Source organism: Leptonychotes weddellii, chromosome 4, assembly GCF_054177405.1.
Source record: "Leptonychotes weddellii isolate Sample4059 chromosome 4, ASM5417740v2, whole genome shotgun sequence".
NCBI lineage: Eukaryota > Metazoa > Chordata > Mammalia > Carnivora > Phocidae > Leptonychotes > Leptonychotes weddellii.
Genome location: NC_138372.1, coordinates 11990772 through 12004531, shown reverse-complemented (window position 1 = coordinate 12004531; position 13760 = coordinate 11990772). Strand labels below are relative to the sequence as shown.

The 13760-nt window shown below is 52.1% G+C and overlaps 1 long non-coding RNA gene across 1 annotated transcript; it reads left to right on the top strand.

Annotated features, from left to right (window-relative positions):
• The first annotated feature begins 110 nt into the window (after positions 1-110).
• On the top strand, positions 111-12330 carry LOC115937474 (uncharacterized). The gene is made up of 2 exons (XR_004072757.2): positions 111-870; positions 11978-12330. It is a non-coding gene; the product is annotated as an uncharacterized LOC115937474 (long non-coding RNA).
• Positions 12331-13760: the final 1430 nt, after the last annotated feature.

Here is a 13760-nt window from a genome sequence, read left to right as displayed (position 1 = left end):
GCGAGGTTTGGGGGTGCATGTGAAGGGGTTTGTGCTGAGGGACCCACATTCTCCTTGAGATGGTACCATCTCCTCTGGCAGGACCAGCTCCATCCCAGGGGGGCTTGAGGGTGTCCCGGGAGCCTGGGGACCAGTTGTCTTCCCCGTTCCTGCTTCCAAGTCCAAAGCTTACTTACCAAGATAATTAAATTCCACCTGTCTCCAGCTGCCCCTTTGCAATGTCAGGAGGGACAGGAACCTCCCCCCACCCGAGAGCTGCTCCTCGCGGCTGTTCGATAAGCCCCATATTTCACACCCCTAGTGGCTGCATTTCAGCGGTGGGTGAAGTGGTTTTATTTTTATCACGCAAGCAGGCATATAAATATGTACGAGGAGCTCAGAAGCACTTTAGGGCCTCTGTGGAAGGCAGGGCTCAATGTGAGTGTGAGGGAGCATGGCAATTAGTTCAACCCGGGCACGGGCCCTGCCAGGTCTCAAAGGCCATGCCCCCACCCCTCCTTCACCCCCCAGCACCACTGGCTCCACTCTCCCTGGAGAGGCGGCTGCTCTCATCAGCTCCTAGAACAGGGTGGTGCCTTGGCAAACTTTCCAGAACAACAAAAAGAAGAAGAAGAAGAAGAAAAGGCAGGCTCTGGGTTTCCACCTTAACTCTGCCACTTCCCGGCTGCGCGACCTTGGATGAGGCCTTTCCGTCCTCTGGGGCTCAGCGCCTACATCTATAGAATGGGGTTAATATGCCTCCCCTGCCAGCCTCCCAGGTCTTTATAAAAGAACAAATATGATGAAGAATTGGAAATGGCCTCTGAGAACTGTAATATACAACCGTAAGAGGCTTATCATTATTCCTCCCCAGCCGTTCATTTGCAGCAGGTGAGTGGAAGTACAAGACGGGGGTCGGGTAACGCAGACAGTGCAGGCCAGGGGGCTCCAGGCAGCCTTGCCCATCGTGGAGAGGAGGAAGGAGGGGGCACTGCCTGACCTCCTGCTCCAGGCCTGGCGACGTTACACATATTATTGCGTTTGAACTGGACAGCAACGCCGTGGCGGGTGGGGCCGTCGCTACTCCCACTCGCTGACAAGGAGGCTGGAGTCAGAGAGGTTAAGGAACATGTGCACCTTGTCAGGAGGCCAGCGAGGGAGCCGGGAAGCCGGGCATGAACGCAGGTCAGTGCGGCCACAGGGCATTGCGGTCTCTGGGTCAACCACCTGCCGCTAGAGATGGGCCAGGGGGCGTGGCAGCCTGTGGTGTGGCCCTCAGAACAGCCTCGCCACGGGGACCCTGGGCGAAGAGCAAGTGTGTAGTCCGGAAGGGTGCCCGTGAGGCTGGGACCTCCCAGCCACTGTGAGGCTGTGAAACCTGGTCTGGATTTGATCACCAGAGAGAGGATGGCTTTCATCGGCCAGGCCCCCAGAGTCAGAGAGAAAAACCGAAGGCTTTGGTGGGGATGTGCCCTGGGGGAAGAAGAAGGCTTTTAGAGAAGTTACAGCTCTCTGATGGCCAAGGTCCGGGTTGGGAGAGGGGGAGGGGGGTCAAAGGATGCTGAGCTCTGGCCTCTCGTCTCTGGAACTCACATCCCAGCATGGAAGATCCAGAGGGGAAGCAGGCTGCTCGCTTCTCAGGAGCTAGGTCATCCCTAAGGCCGACCAGAGGGCCAAGGGTCCAGGGCTGGGCACGTGTTGTCTTCCTCTCCCCAGAGGGCTCACTGAACCCTGGCCCGCTGGATAGGGAGGCTTAGCAGCTGATGAGGAAACCTTCCCTGACCGTATTTTGTTTTTGTTTTTAAAGATTTATTTATTTATTTGAGAAAGAGAGAGAACGCGCGAGCATGGGGAGGTGCAGAGGGAGAGGGAGACTCTCAAGCAGACTCACCCCTGAGCAGCAAGGCCGACGTGGGGCTTGATTCCAGGACCCTGAGATCATGACCTGAGCCAAAATCAAGAGTCAGACGCTCAACTGACTGAGCCACCCAGGCGCCCCCTGCCGACTGTATTTTGAAGGTCCAGGGGAGGCGAAGCCCACGAGTGCAAGTACCAAGTTTAGGGGTACAGAGGCCAGGTTGGGTTTGATAAGGAGGTTGCCCAGGGCCACCGACATCAGTGTGCCTGTAGGGAGAGCCCCAGGCGCCACAGGGAAGGCAGAGGCCCACCTCCGAGGCAGGGGGTGATCCGCGGGACGAGGGGAGCCATGGCAGTGAGAAGGATACCGGGGAACGGCCAGGCATGGCTTACTGATAAGAAAAGCCATGCTGATTTGTAAATGAAGAATTAAGTGAGACTGTCAGAGGACGGCCCTTGTGGAATCCAGCAAGACTCTGAGTCCGGAGAAGCGGCTTGGCCGTTGCTGGATCAGAAACCTGTTCTTTCCAGTTTGATTTTTCTCGCTTTATTTCCTTTCTAATTTATTTCTGTTTTCAGGAAAGCTGGAGGCAGCAAGCTTAGTCAGCAGTGTTAAGGAGTGCCAGGGGGAAAGGAGGTGCGTCCACTCTCAGGCTACCGAAAAAGAAGAGAAGGTCAGCCAGTCTGGTGGTGGTAGGAATGAAAGCTGGAGGACTTTCTGGAGGAGGTGAGGCTCAGAGGCCAAGGGCAGATCCTGCAGGGACATTCCTACCTGCCCAGGTGTCCTCTCCTAGGAGGGATTCTCTGCTCCCCTCTAGCTCTCTTTAAAAGAAAATTTTTTTTTAATTGTGGTAAAGTACACATAACATAAAATTGGCCACCCATTTGTTAAGTAATGTTAAGTACATTCACATTCTTGTGCAACCGATGTCCAGAATTTTTTCATCTTGTAAAACTGAAACTCTGTACCCCTTAAACAATTCCCTCTCCTCCCTCCCTGCAGCCCCTGGGGTCCCACATTCCACTACAGATTCGACTGCGCTAAGTCCTTCGTGTAAGTGGAATCATACGGCATTTGTCTTTTGGTGACCCTCTTAATGCCTTAGCATAATGCCCTCAAGTTCATCCATGTTGTGGATGTGTCACAATTTCCTTGCTTTTTTAAGGCCAAATAATGTCCAATTGTGTGGATCAACCCCCTTTCGTTCATGCGTTCATCTGTTGGAGGGTCCTGGGTTTTTTTCCACCTTCTGGCTATTGTGGGTATCTTGCTATGACCTAGAGTATCTCTTCAAGACTTTGTTTTCAGTTCTTTGGGATATATACCCAGAAGTGGAATTGCTGGATCATTCTCTGGCTCCTCTTTAAGGAAGGTGGCCCCGTGGGATGGTCCACCAGGCACCCCCAGCAACCTCTGAAGGTGGGGAGCCTGGTCAGAGAGCCTGGAATGCATGCAGGAGACTGGGAGGCAGGGAGCGCCCGACACCCTGACTGGCTATAGGGGATCATGGCCGATTTCATAGCCTCTGCCTGTGTGGGTCCTGAGTCTCACAGTGCCCAGAGAACTTGGAGCTATAGGGAAGAGGGACACCTAGGGACCCAGGTGTCCCTGGCAACTGCTAACAACATCTTGGAAGCTAGAGACTCTCCTGGGCTCACTAGTATGCACATAACATAGCAGGCAGATGTTTGTTGACCAAATGAATGGCAGAAGTTCCAAAATTCTAGAAAGCAAGTTCCACAGTGGGGTGAAATGTGGTTCTCACACTGGCTTGATGGAAGCTCAGTGAATGAGTGAATGAACAAGCATACGATTGCATCGGGTTGCTTTACTCTATAAAGGTGGAGTATCCAGACAGGAAGAAAGGTCAAGAATTTTCCACAAACTGTCCGTGGACCCTACTTTGTGCACGCAAGTCTCAGAGTGAGGGAATGGAGAGGGAGAAGGTGTATGGTCCTGCCCAGATGTGGCTCCTAGACCGTTGGGGACGGAGGAAGACAAGTCCACCCCCAAGGGCACCACGGGAAGAGCTGAGTGTGAGGGAGCGTCCACGTTACCAGCAAACCTGGAAAGGGTCCCCCACATCCATCCTGCACCTACTTTGGGGCAGGCACTTTCCGATACTGTATTTCCTTCAGCAACTCCTATAGCCAGGACTGTTCCCCCTGAACGGGTTCAGATATGTGGGCTGACTTGCCCAAGGTCACACACAGGCAAGAGGCAGAACAGGGACACGGATCCAGGCCTGATCCCCAACCCCAACATCTTCCCTCTGCGCCAACAGAGGTGACCAGGACACCTTCCTGGGGGAGGTGGCTTGAGCCCAGATGAGTACACACATCTGCCTCCAAAGATGAGAAAGGATTTCCAGGTGGAGGGAACATCCCAGCCTATGCCCAGAGACAGGAAAGGGCAGGGGGTGCTCCTTTGGACCGAGCCTGGAGCATGTGTGTGGGAACGTTAGGAAATGGTTGGCTGGGCCCAGCCTTGACCCTGAGGCCAAGTGTCCCCAGACACTGGTGGGCACCTGGGGCGACCGACATTGATGGTTGTGTGCTCAGAGTTCAGCTTCACCTCGATTCATCCTGTGGCCGTGTGCGGGATGGATTGCAGGCAGGACGGAGGTTGAGATGGTGTTGCAATCCTCCGGGTAGAGGAATTCATTTATCCCAGAGCATGCTGGGCCCAGAGGATAAAGCTGTGATGAATCAGGTATCCTCTCAGCCCTCTCAGAGCTGATGTCAAGGGGCAAACAGACAATGAACAAGCTGGCAACTAAACCAAAATGGTAATAGGTTGTAATCTGTACCAGGACATAAAGAAACAAGAGGATGTGAATGGTGATAATGGGAGCATAGTGCAGTCAGGGAAGGCTTCCTTGAAAAGGTGGCAATTAAGCTGGATAAGAAGGATCGCAAGGAGCCAGCACTGCAGAAAGGGGAGGGTACAACTGGAGGAAAGCCTTGAGGGAGGAAGAGCTCCGTGTGTTCCAGGAACGAGCAGACAGTGCCCCGGGCGCATTCTAGGAAATGAGCTTTGGGAGGTACGGGGCTGGGGACAGTGGGCATTGGGATTTTATTTCAGAGTGACAGGGGCGGGGGGGGGGCAGGCTCTGAGCAGAAGAATGGTGGGGTCTGATTTGCGTTTTCGAAAGGCCTTTCTGGCTGCTATGTGAAAAGTGGGAAGGAGGGGGCCACGGCCAGGGCTGCAGAGAGACAAGGTGGCCAGGCCAGGGTGGGGCCGCAGACGTGGCCGGGGGCTCTCCTTCCAGCGGGGAGGGCCCGAGCGAGAGGTGTCACTTGGAGACACACTCTCTGTTTCAAAAGCAGGTGACAGCTGGGATAGAGCTTGACCCTGGCAGCAAATCCAATTTTCGCACATCTCCTTCTGGATGGAACTTGTCTCCCCCCAGAGTGGGAGGTCAGAGCGAGACGCTGTCATGCAACCAGAGGCCCTTCTGCATGGGGGGGCTCTCCTGTGGGGGGTCTTCTGGGCTCTGGGCCACAGAATCCTGCCTGGGGGGACAGAGGGACCCCCCCTCTGAGACAGGGGACGAAGGTTGCGCCAGGCATTTTTCTCGGTGCTGGGGATGCGGCAGCGAAGGAAGAGACCAGGATCTCCCCTCTGGGCCCTTTCCCACAGGCAGCACCCCGTCTGGGTGTGACCCCCGAGCGGTGACTGCCTCCTGGGGTCCACACCAGCACCATCTCCCCTTGAGCACGGATGGGGCCTGGTGACCGGCTTCTAGCGAACCCAACAGGCAACAGTGATGGGAAGTCACTTCTGAGATTAGGCTCCAAAAGACAGTGACTTCTGACTGTTGGCCCTCTCTCTGGCCCCTGCCTTGCTCGCTGTGATGAAGCCAGCCGCCATGCTGGGAGCCGCCCTATGGAGAGGCCCCTGCGGTGAGGAGCTCAGGGAGGCCCACAGCACGATGGCAGCTCCTCAGGGACTCCAGGAGGACCCAAACCCTCCAGCCATTGCGGGAGTGACCTCGGGAGAGGCCCCAGGCTCTGCCTGACCAGACCTCCGCCAATTGCAACCTGGGAGACACGCCAAGCCAGAGGACCTGCTAAAGCCACACCTGACCCCCCATTCTTCTGAGACAGTACATGTTGCTGTTTCTGGAGTAATTTGTGATGCAGCAACTGATAACTGAGGCACTGGTTAACACTTATTAAACCCTTAATGTGGGCTTTACATGCATGCACCTTATGGTGTAGGTGCTACTATTATCCCCATTTTATAGATATGGAAACTGAAGCTCAGAGAGGCTAAGTAACTTACCCAAGGCCACACAGCTAAGAAGCGTCAGAAAAAGGATTCAACAGACCCCTGGGCAGCTCAGTCGGTTGAGCATCCGACTCTTGATTTCGGCTCAGGGTCCTGGGATCGAGCCCTACATTGGGCTCCACACTGAGCATGGAGCCTGCTTAAGATTCTCTCTCTCTCCCTCTCCTCTGCCCCTCCCTGCTGTCACTCATGTGCTGAAAGGAAGGAAGGAAGGAAGGAAGGAAGGAAGGAAGGAAGGAAGGAAGGAAGAAAGAAAGAAAGAAAGAAAAAGAAAGAAAGAAAGAGAAAAAGAAAGAAAGAAAGAAAAAGAAAGAAAGAAAGGAAGAAAGAAAGAGAAGAAGGATTCCAACAGAAGCAGCTGGCTCCAGAGTCTTGCTGTCAAACCCCATACGGACAAGAGAGGCCCAATCCCTTCCCTAGACAGCACCTGGTTGAGGGAGGAGGCACACTCCTCACCTTGCGGGCACTGCCATCTAGCTGGAAAGATGGTTCTCCCGATTCGCTCTGCACTCACCTTTACGTCAACCAATGCACCTCCTGCCCTCCAGGCAGAAGGACCTTCCAGAGCTGTCTTACCCCATCCTACCTCCGGCTGCACTTTCTAGTTTTTCCTTGCGTTTACTCCTTGAAGCCAGATTTTCTGCATTGTTTCCTGATATGGCCTCAAATGTACTCCTTGGATCTCTTCTGGGTCCTGCAAGTCCCTGGCACCCAGGGCGTGCCAGGCCTCTGGTATACACTACACACATCGTCCTACTTGGTCATTACACAGCCCGCCTGCAGGTGAAGAAGCCGAGGCCCAGAGATGGAGCTTCCAGGACAGGTGGCTGGTAGCCAAGGCCTGTCTGACCTGCTGCTCTGTGCTGCTTTCTGGGCCTCAGGCCACTGGGATGTCACAACCCCCAAACTGCAGGCCTCTTTCCATCCCTGGTGGGGCTGTGTGACCAGCATACCCTCCAGAGTGAGCCATGCCTGGGAGACTCACGGGGCTCTCTCTGATCTCCCCACTTGGCCCCTCAAGCACAGCCTGAGATGCCAGCATCTCGAGGGTGCCTCATCCATCTTTGTTGAATAGAGAGAAAACTTGAGGGGCGCCTGGGTGGCTCAGTCATTAAGCGTCTGCCTTCGGCTCAGGTCGTGATCCCAGGATCCTGGGATCGAGCCCCGCATCAGGCTCCCTGCTCTGCGGGAAGCCTGCTTCTCCCTCTCCCACTCCCCCTGCTTGTGATCCCTCTCTCGCTGTGTCTCTCTCTGTCAAAAAATAAATAAAATTAAAAAAAAAAAAAAAAGAAGACGAGGAAAACTCGCTCACCAGAGAGGCAGAGAGAGCATGTTCCCTGTCTGCTCAGAGTAACTTTCCCTACCCAGCAGGGCCCCTCTCTCTTTGGAGGAGTTAAGCCTTCTGTAATATGGCAGTCTGTGGTACTGTCACAGGGAGCCTAGTGCCACTTCCAGGGGATTGGGAGGGGGAGGCAGGGTGCCCAGCCCCTCTTTAGAATCTGAATCTTGAGCAGAAGAACAAAATGCCCAGACAAGGCGGCTGCTGCGCCAAGTCCCTCTTCTGCTCTGGCTTCCTGGTCTCCCAGCTGGGCTTGGCAGGCCCCCTTGCTCACCGTGAAATGGTCACCCCGGGCCCTCAGGATCTCCCCCCACGCCTGCGGCTGGCCTCTGCTTTCCCACCGGGGCACTGGATCTGCACACCAGACGCTCTCACAACCTGGCCAGGGTGGGGTGGGGATGGTGTGGGAACACCCCCACCTGGGGCACTGAGCTCAAGGTGGGGACATCCTCTCTGCCCTGGCCTGAATTCCGGGAGAGGCCGGGAGCCCAGCGTTTCCCCCACCTCCTGGGAGACTCGCCACCCACGCCCCCCAGTCCCCTGGAGACTCCAACTTTCTCCTTTTCTCCCGATACCTCCCTGACCTTCTCCCCACCCACCGCCACCAAGGAAGTCTGTACTAATTACCTAAGTAATAACATGGCAAGACTATGATTCCTCATTAGCTCGGGAGAGGTTCCCTGCTACATGACTGATACGCATCTACAAGAAAATTAGCTGGAGTGCAAGGACTTCCTAATCAAGATTAATGAGGGGCTCAGAGCGACGAACATGGGGCCCAGAGCCGTCCGCAGGTCTCCAGGGATCAAGCGAGGGGTCTGTACCATGCCAGAGTGCTGGAGAGTGGCAGTGGGGAGGTAGAAGGTCATAGGCTCGTCTCAGAGTTCAAGGCTGTGCTCCATCCCCCTGAAGCAAGATGGTCCACTAAGTGAATCAGGATATACAGCCCACTGTGTGCCAGGAGACAGGACGCTCAAAGTCCTTGCTCTTGAGAAGTTCACAGTCTAAGTTAGTAGATGATTACAGCTCAGGGTGATAAGTGAGTGGATGCAGGGAACAGCCAGCACTTATTGAGCACTTACTATGTGTCTGGCATCATCCTAAGTGCTTCGCATGTATTCACGTCTTTAATCTTTACAACACAACTATTATTGGCCCCAATTTACAGATGGGAAAACTGAGGTGCAGAGAAGTTAAGCTAATTAATTGGCCAGGGTCCCAGAGCTCATGAGATGGAGTGAGGACGTGAACTAGCGCAGCACAGCTCTGGAGCCCAAGCTTCTAAGCACCATCCTACAGCAGGTCAATGGGCACAAGATGGAGGGGGTTGGGATGAGGGATTTGAGATGTGATGGGAACCCAAGAAGTGGCCACTTGCTGGCCGGGCAATGGGCAAAGTTTCAGAGAGGAAGAGCCTTTGAGCTGGGTCTTGATAGATAAATGGAATCTCCCCCAGTGGAGTTTACTGATTGAGTCAATGACTTACTCATTCATTCATCCCACCAATAAGTGCCAGGGCCCATAGGGAGCCCTGCAAACATAGCGGTGAACAAAACCAGACATGAAATGCCCATGGAGAGGCTGACATTGACCAGCAATCACATGACCAATTAGTCTACTCCAGGGCCAGGACTGGGGTCGTCCTGCACTTCTGACAATGAGGGTCTCCATAAATTGGGCCCCCTCCTCCAGATGCCCCACTAATTCCAGCCCTGGCCTACCTTCACCCTGCCATTTGGGGCAACAGAGGGGTGAAGCCCCATTCATGAAACCAGACCACATGGCATAGTTTAATCCACCACTAAACATTTGCATTTGTCAGGTAGCCCTGGGACATCCCCCTGCATATGGCTCTCTACACTCCAAGTTCCTGACTCCTTCCTGTGCTTGGCCAAGGCAAGGTGGGAGGCAAGACCTTGAGAAATGTACCATCTTGTCCTTCCACATTCCACAAAGCATCTAACTTTTCCTTAACTCCCTACAGCTAGAAAGTGACACTCTTATGGAATGGAGATGATTCTCCATTAACCTTCTTAAAGAGGGTTTGGCTTTTTGTTTTCTTTTCTCTTCCGGAAGGTGATAATATCCACCGAGCTCAAGAGAATAGATTAAATACCATGCTTCGCTCCGGTGGTCCCGTCAGGCTCCAGTACCCCGACACTTGGAGTTAGAGGACTGGGGGCCAAGAGGTCTTGGAGCACGAGAAAGACTCGAATTTCATGTGCCTTAGACACTGCCTTTTCACCCAAGTCTTTTCCAAAGTATTAAGATGCAGCTAGGGGGCACTTGGCTAAAGCAACCCCATTAATGGTAACGGGGCCACATCTGCTGTCACTGTCCCCCTTTTCATACTCCTGGTACATCAACCCCATCTTCTTCTAAGTTACCACTCCTACTTCTCAATACTTTTTTTTTTTAAGATTTTATTTATTTATTTCTGAGAGAGAGAGAGGAGAGGGGCAGAGGTGGAGGGAGAGGGACAAATGGACTCTGTGCTGAGCATGGAGCCTGACGCAGGGCTCAATCCCACAACCCTGAGATCATCACTGGAGCCAAAACCAAATGTCGGCCACTAAACCAACTGAGCCACCAAGGTGCCCCATTGTTGTTGTCATTGTTGTTTTTAAATTTATTTATTTATTTGGGAGAGAGAGAGAGAGTGAGTGAATGAGCAGGAGGGGCAGATGGAGAGAGAGAGAGAGAAATCTCAGGGAGACTCCCCGCTGAGAGCAGAGCAGGAAACAGGGCTCAATCTCACCACTCTGAGATCATGACCTGAGCCAAAACCAAAAGTCAGTTGCTTAGGCAACTGCACCACCCAGGTGCCCCTCAATCCCTTTTTAATGGAACACCTTATAAAAGTCCAAGAGGGGAACTGTGGTCTCAGTTGCCCTAGGAAGGCACAGAGAATGGTGGAGAGGGGAGGTAGGCTGCTTCAAAGTAGTTCCCAGAACCCCCATCTCCTGCCTTCACACCCCCCATGTAACTTCCTCCCCTTGAGTGTGGGCAGGGCCTGGTGACTGGCTTCCAATGAACTGAATAGTCAGCAGTGATGGGATGTCACTTCTGAGATTAGGCTCTAAAAGACTATGACTTCTGACTTGCTGGCACTCTCTCTGGCCCTTCCCTTGCTCACTCTGATGAAGCCAGCTGACATATTGTGAGCTGCCCTATGGAGAGGCCTACATGGCAAGGAATTGGGTGGGGGGAGGCTGGGATAACAGCTCATGAGAAACTGAGGCTCCTGGTTCAAAAGCCTGGAGAAACTGAATCATGCCAATGACCACTGGCATAAGCTCAGACACAGATCCATCCCCAGCTGAGCCTTAGGATGACACCACAGCCCCAGTTGACATCCTCAGCCAGAGGATCCATCTAAGGTGCCCTGGATTCCTGATCCACAGAACCTGTGATCTAAAGTGTGCTATTCTAAGCCTGTACAGTTGGGGATAATTTGTTACATAGCAGTAGATAATTAATACAGGAAATGAACTGGAAAAGAAGCAATACACGTAACAGAAGATAGTCTATAGGAGCACAGACCTTAAAGAACCATAGCCACACTCTATATAAATGAGCACATTTATAGGTAAGATAATAAATCTCTATAGCTGATTTGTGGCTGAGCTGGGACTGGACAGATAAATGGTACTTGGGTCTTCTGTCTTCCTGTCCAGAACTTTTTCTGCTAGCATATGAATGGTTGAAGGTTGCTGTTCAATTTCTTTGAGATTTTAAATATGGATTTGGAAAATGTGTGTATCTCTCACCAAGGATGTATTTAATGCATTTAAATATGTTCTGTTTGTATCAGAACCTGTATTATGTTGGGCAGTCCTGGGCTGTAGGCCAGGTGTGGTGGCTCTGAGATACTTCTGTACCACGGGGATTTTCGTGGTGCTGTCTGTAGCTCCCTAGGGGCTCATTAGGGTTACTTGGTGGCCATGAACAAACTCATAATGCAGGTCTTTTCTTCCCTTTTTCCAGGTCTTTTCTTCCCTTTTTCTGAGCCAAACGGCTCAGGATTCTGTGAGCTTTTGTTTTGACATCACACTAAGATCTACTTATTACTAACCAACTCAGTGAGTTATTAAAAGTGACCATCAACTCAGAGCTGAGAGTTGTCTTTCTTTTAAGAGATCTGGGTGCCTCACATACTTGACAGCATTGCACAGCTCCTACTGTGCACGTGCTCATGCAGAGTGTGTCAATCCCCCATTTCCAGGGAAGGATGCCCTGTTATCAGCGAATCAGCAGGGTGGGCTTGAGAGAACTGTGGTTTTCAATGGCTGCTCTCCCTGCTTTGTAATTAGCGATGCCTTCTAGTTTAACATCACCATTTATCAATTTAGTTTGTTAGAGGTGGTTCGGTTCATTTTACAGTGTTCAGTTAAGCCTACTGGATTTCGAGATGTGCATGTGTTACAGTTAAAAACAAACCATCCACACATCCCGGGCCAAAGCAAATGATGCTTTACCATTATCACCAACTTCAATTTTTTTTTCAGCTGCAAAGTGGGCACCCAGAGGAGCCTTTTGTCCCAGTGGAGTCATCTGTGTAGAGAAGAGTGGGGGAGGGTCTGTTACAGACTCGTCATCCCGCCACATCCACCTGTGCCCTCACCTGTGCCTCCAGATGTCATCCAGATGTGTCCTTTCCACGCAAAGACCCAGCAGGATTTGACCCTACCCATCCTTCTAGCTTCGTCTCCCACCTATTCCCTGAACCCCCTTGTTATGGGCTAAATTGTATTCCTCCCAGTACCAAATTCATATGTTGAAATCCTAACTACCAAGTGCCTCAGGATGTGACTGTACTTGAAGATAGGGTCTTTAAAGAGGTAATAAAGTGAAAATGAGATCTTTGGTGTGGGCTCTAATCCAATACAACTGGTGTCCATATAAGAAGAGGAAATTTGGACACAGACCTGCACAGATGGGAGACCATGCGAAGACATGGAGCGAACACAGTCATTTTATAAGCCAAGGAGAGAAGCTTTGGAAGAAGCCAACCCTGCCTACACCCTGACCTCAGACTTCCAACCTCCAGAATAATGTGAAAATAAATTTCTGTCATTTAAGCCACTCAGGCTGTGGGACTTTGGTAGGGCAGCCCGAGCAGACTAGCTCACCCCTATTTGTGGTTCCTGCTCACAGGATACTGCCCAGCGGCAGGGGAGCATAGTAGGGCCACTCTAGCAGAGGGGTCCAGAGCATGGCTTTGCATCCAGGATTCTTCCGTTTGAGCCCCGGCTCTGCCATGTATCAGCTTATTCAAGTCCCTTGACCTTGAGCAGTTTACTTAGTCTCACTATGCCTCTATTTCCCATCTGTGAAGTGAGGGCAATGATAATGTCTGCCTCATAGAGCTGTTGCGTAGGTTAAATTAATAAGCAGTAGGTAGCATTAGCTTCATTATTCATTTGACAAATGTCTATTGAGCACCTACTATTGCCAGGCATTGGGCTGAGTGCCAGAGTATTATGGTGAACAACATAGATTATGGGTCATGCTTTTGTTTCCTTTTTCTCTTTTCTTCCCTCTGCAAGAATACCTTACTTACCTTTCTCTGCCATCACTCTTTCTAGCCTATTTGTCTTGTAAGACCATCTCAGGGGTCATGCCCTCTGGGCTGGTCCCTCCTGGCTCCCATCAGCTTCCAGATCTACCTCTGATTCAGCCTTACCACCCTGACCTGCCAAAGATGTCTGTGTCCCACTAGTCCATGACAAGGACTATGTTGTACCATCTTAGGGCCCCCAGGCCCTGGCCCTGTGTTGGGACATGACAGGGTTCAGTACATCGGTCTTATGCTGACCTGGAAGAATTTGTTTCCAGTCGCTGCCAGGTCCTCCCCAGCTCCTTCTGGTCTGTTCTGTCAGTTGGTCCTCAGCATCACTATTCAGAGTCTTTGCCAAGACTGTGGACACAACTATATTCTGGAGCTTGAGCTGGGGGGTTCTAATCCTCAGTTCAATCCAATCCACATCATTTGAGTGGACATGGACGTTCAGAGGCTGCTTTTCCATCTAAGAGTCAGGGAAGAACAGAGGTAATTCAGGTGGGACAGGACTGTAAAGACAGCGGGATTTCTGAAGCCATCCCGTCCCCCTCTCTGCCTGTGAGGAAGCCCTTCAAAGCATCCTTACCAGGTGGTCAGCCAGCCTCCGCCCACTGACTGCCCACAGCTTGGGACCCCCATGATAGTCCACCCTATTATTAATGTCCCCAAACATCCACCTCTCCTTCCCAGTCCTGTTCTCCAAAGATGGAATCGGGATTCCAGGAGGC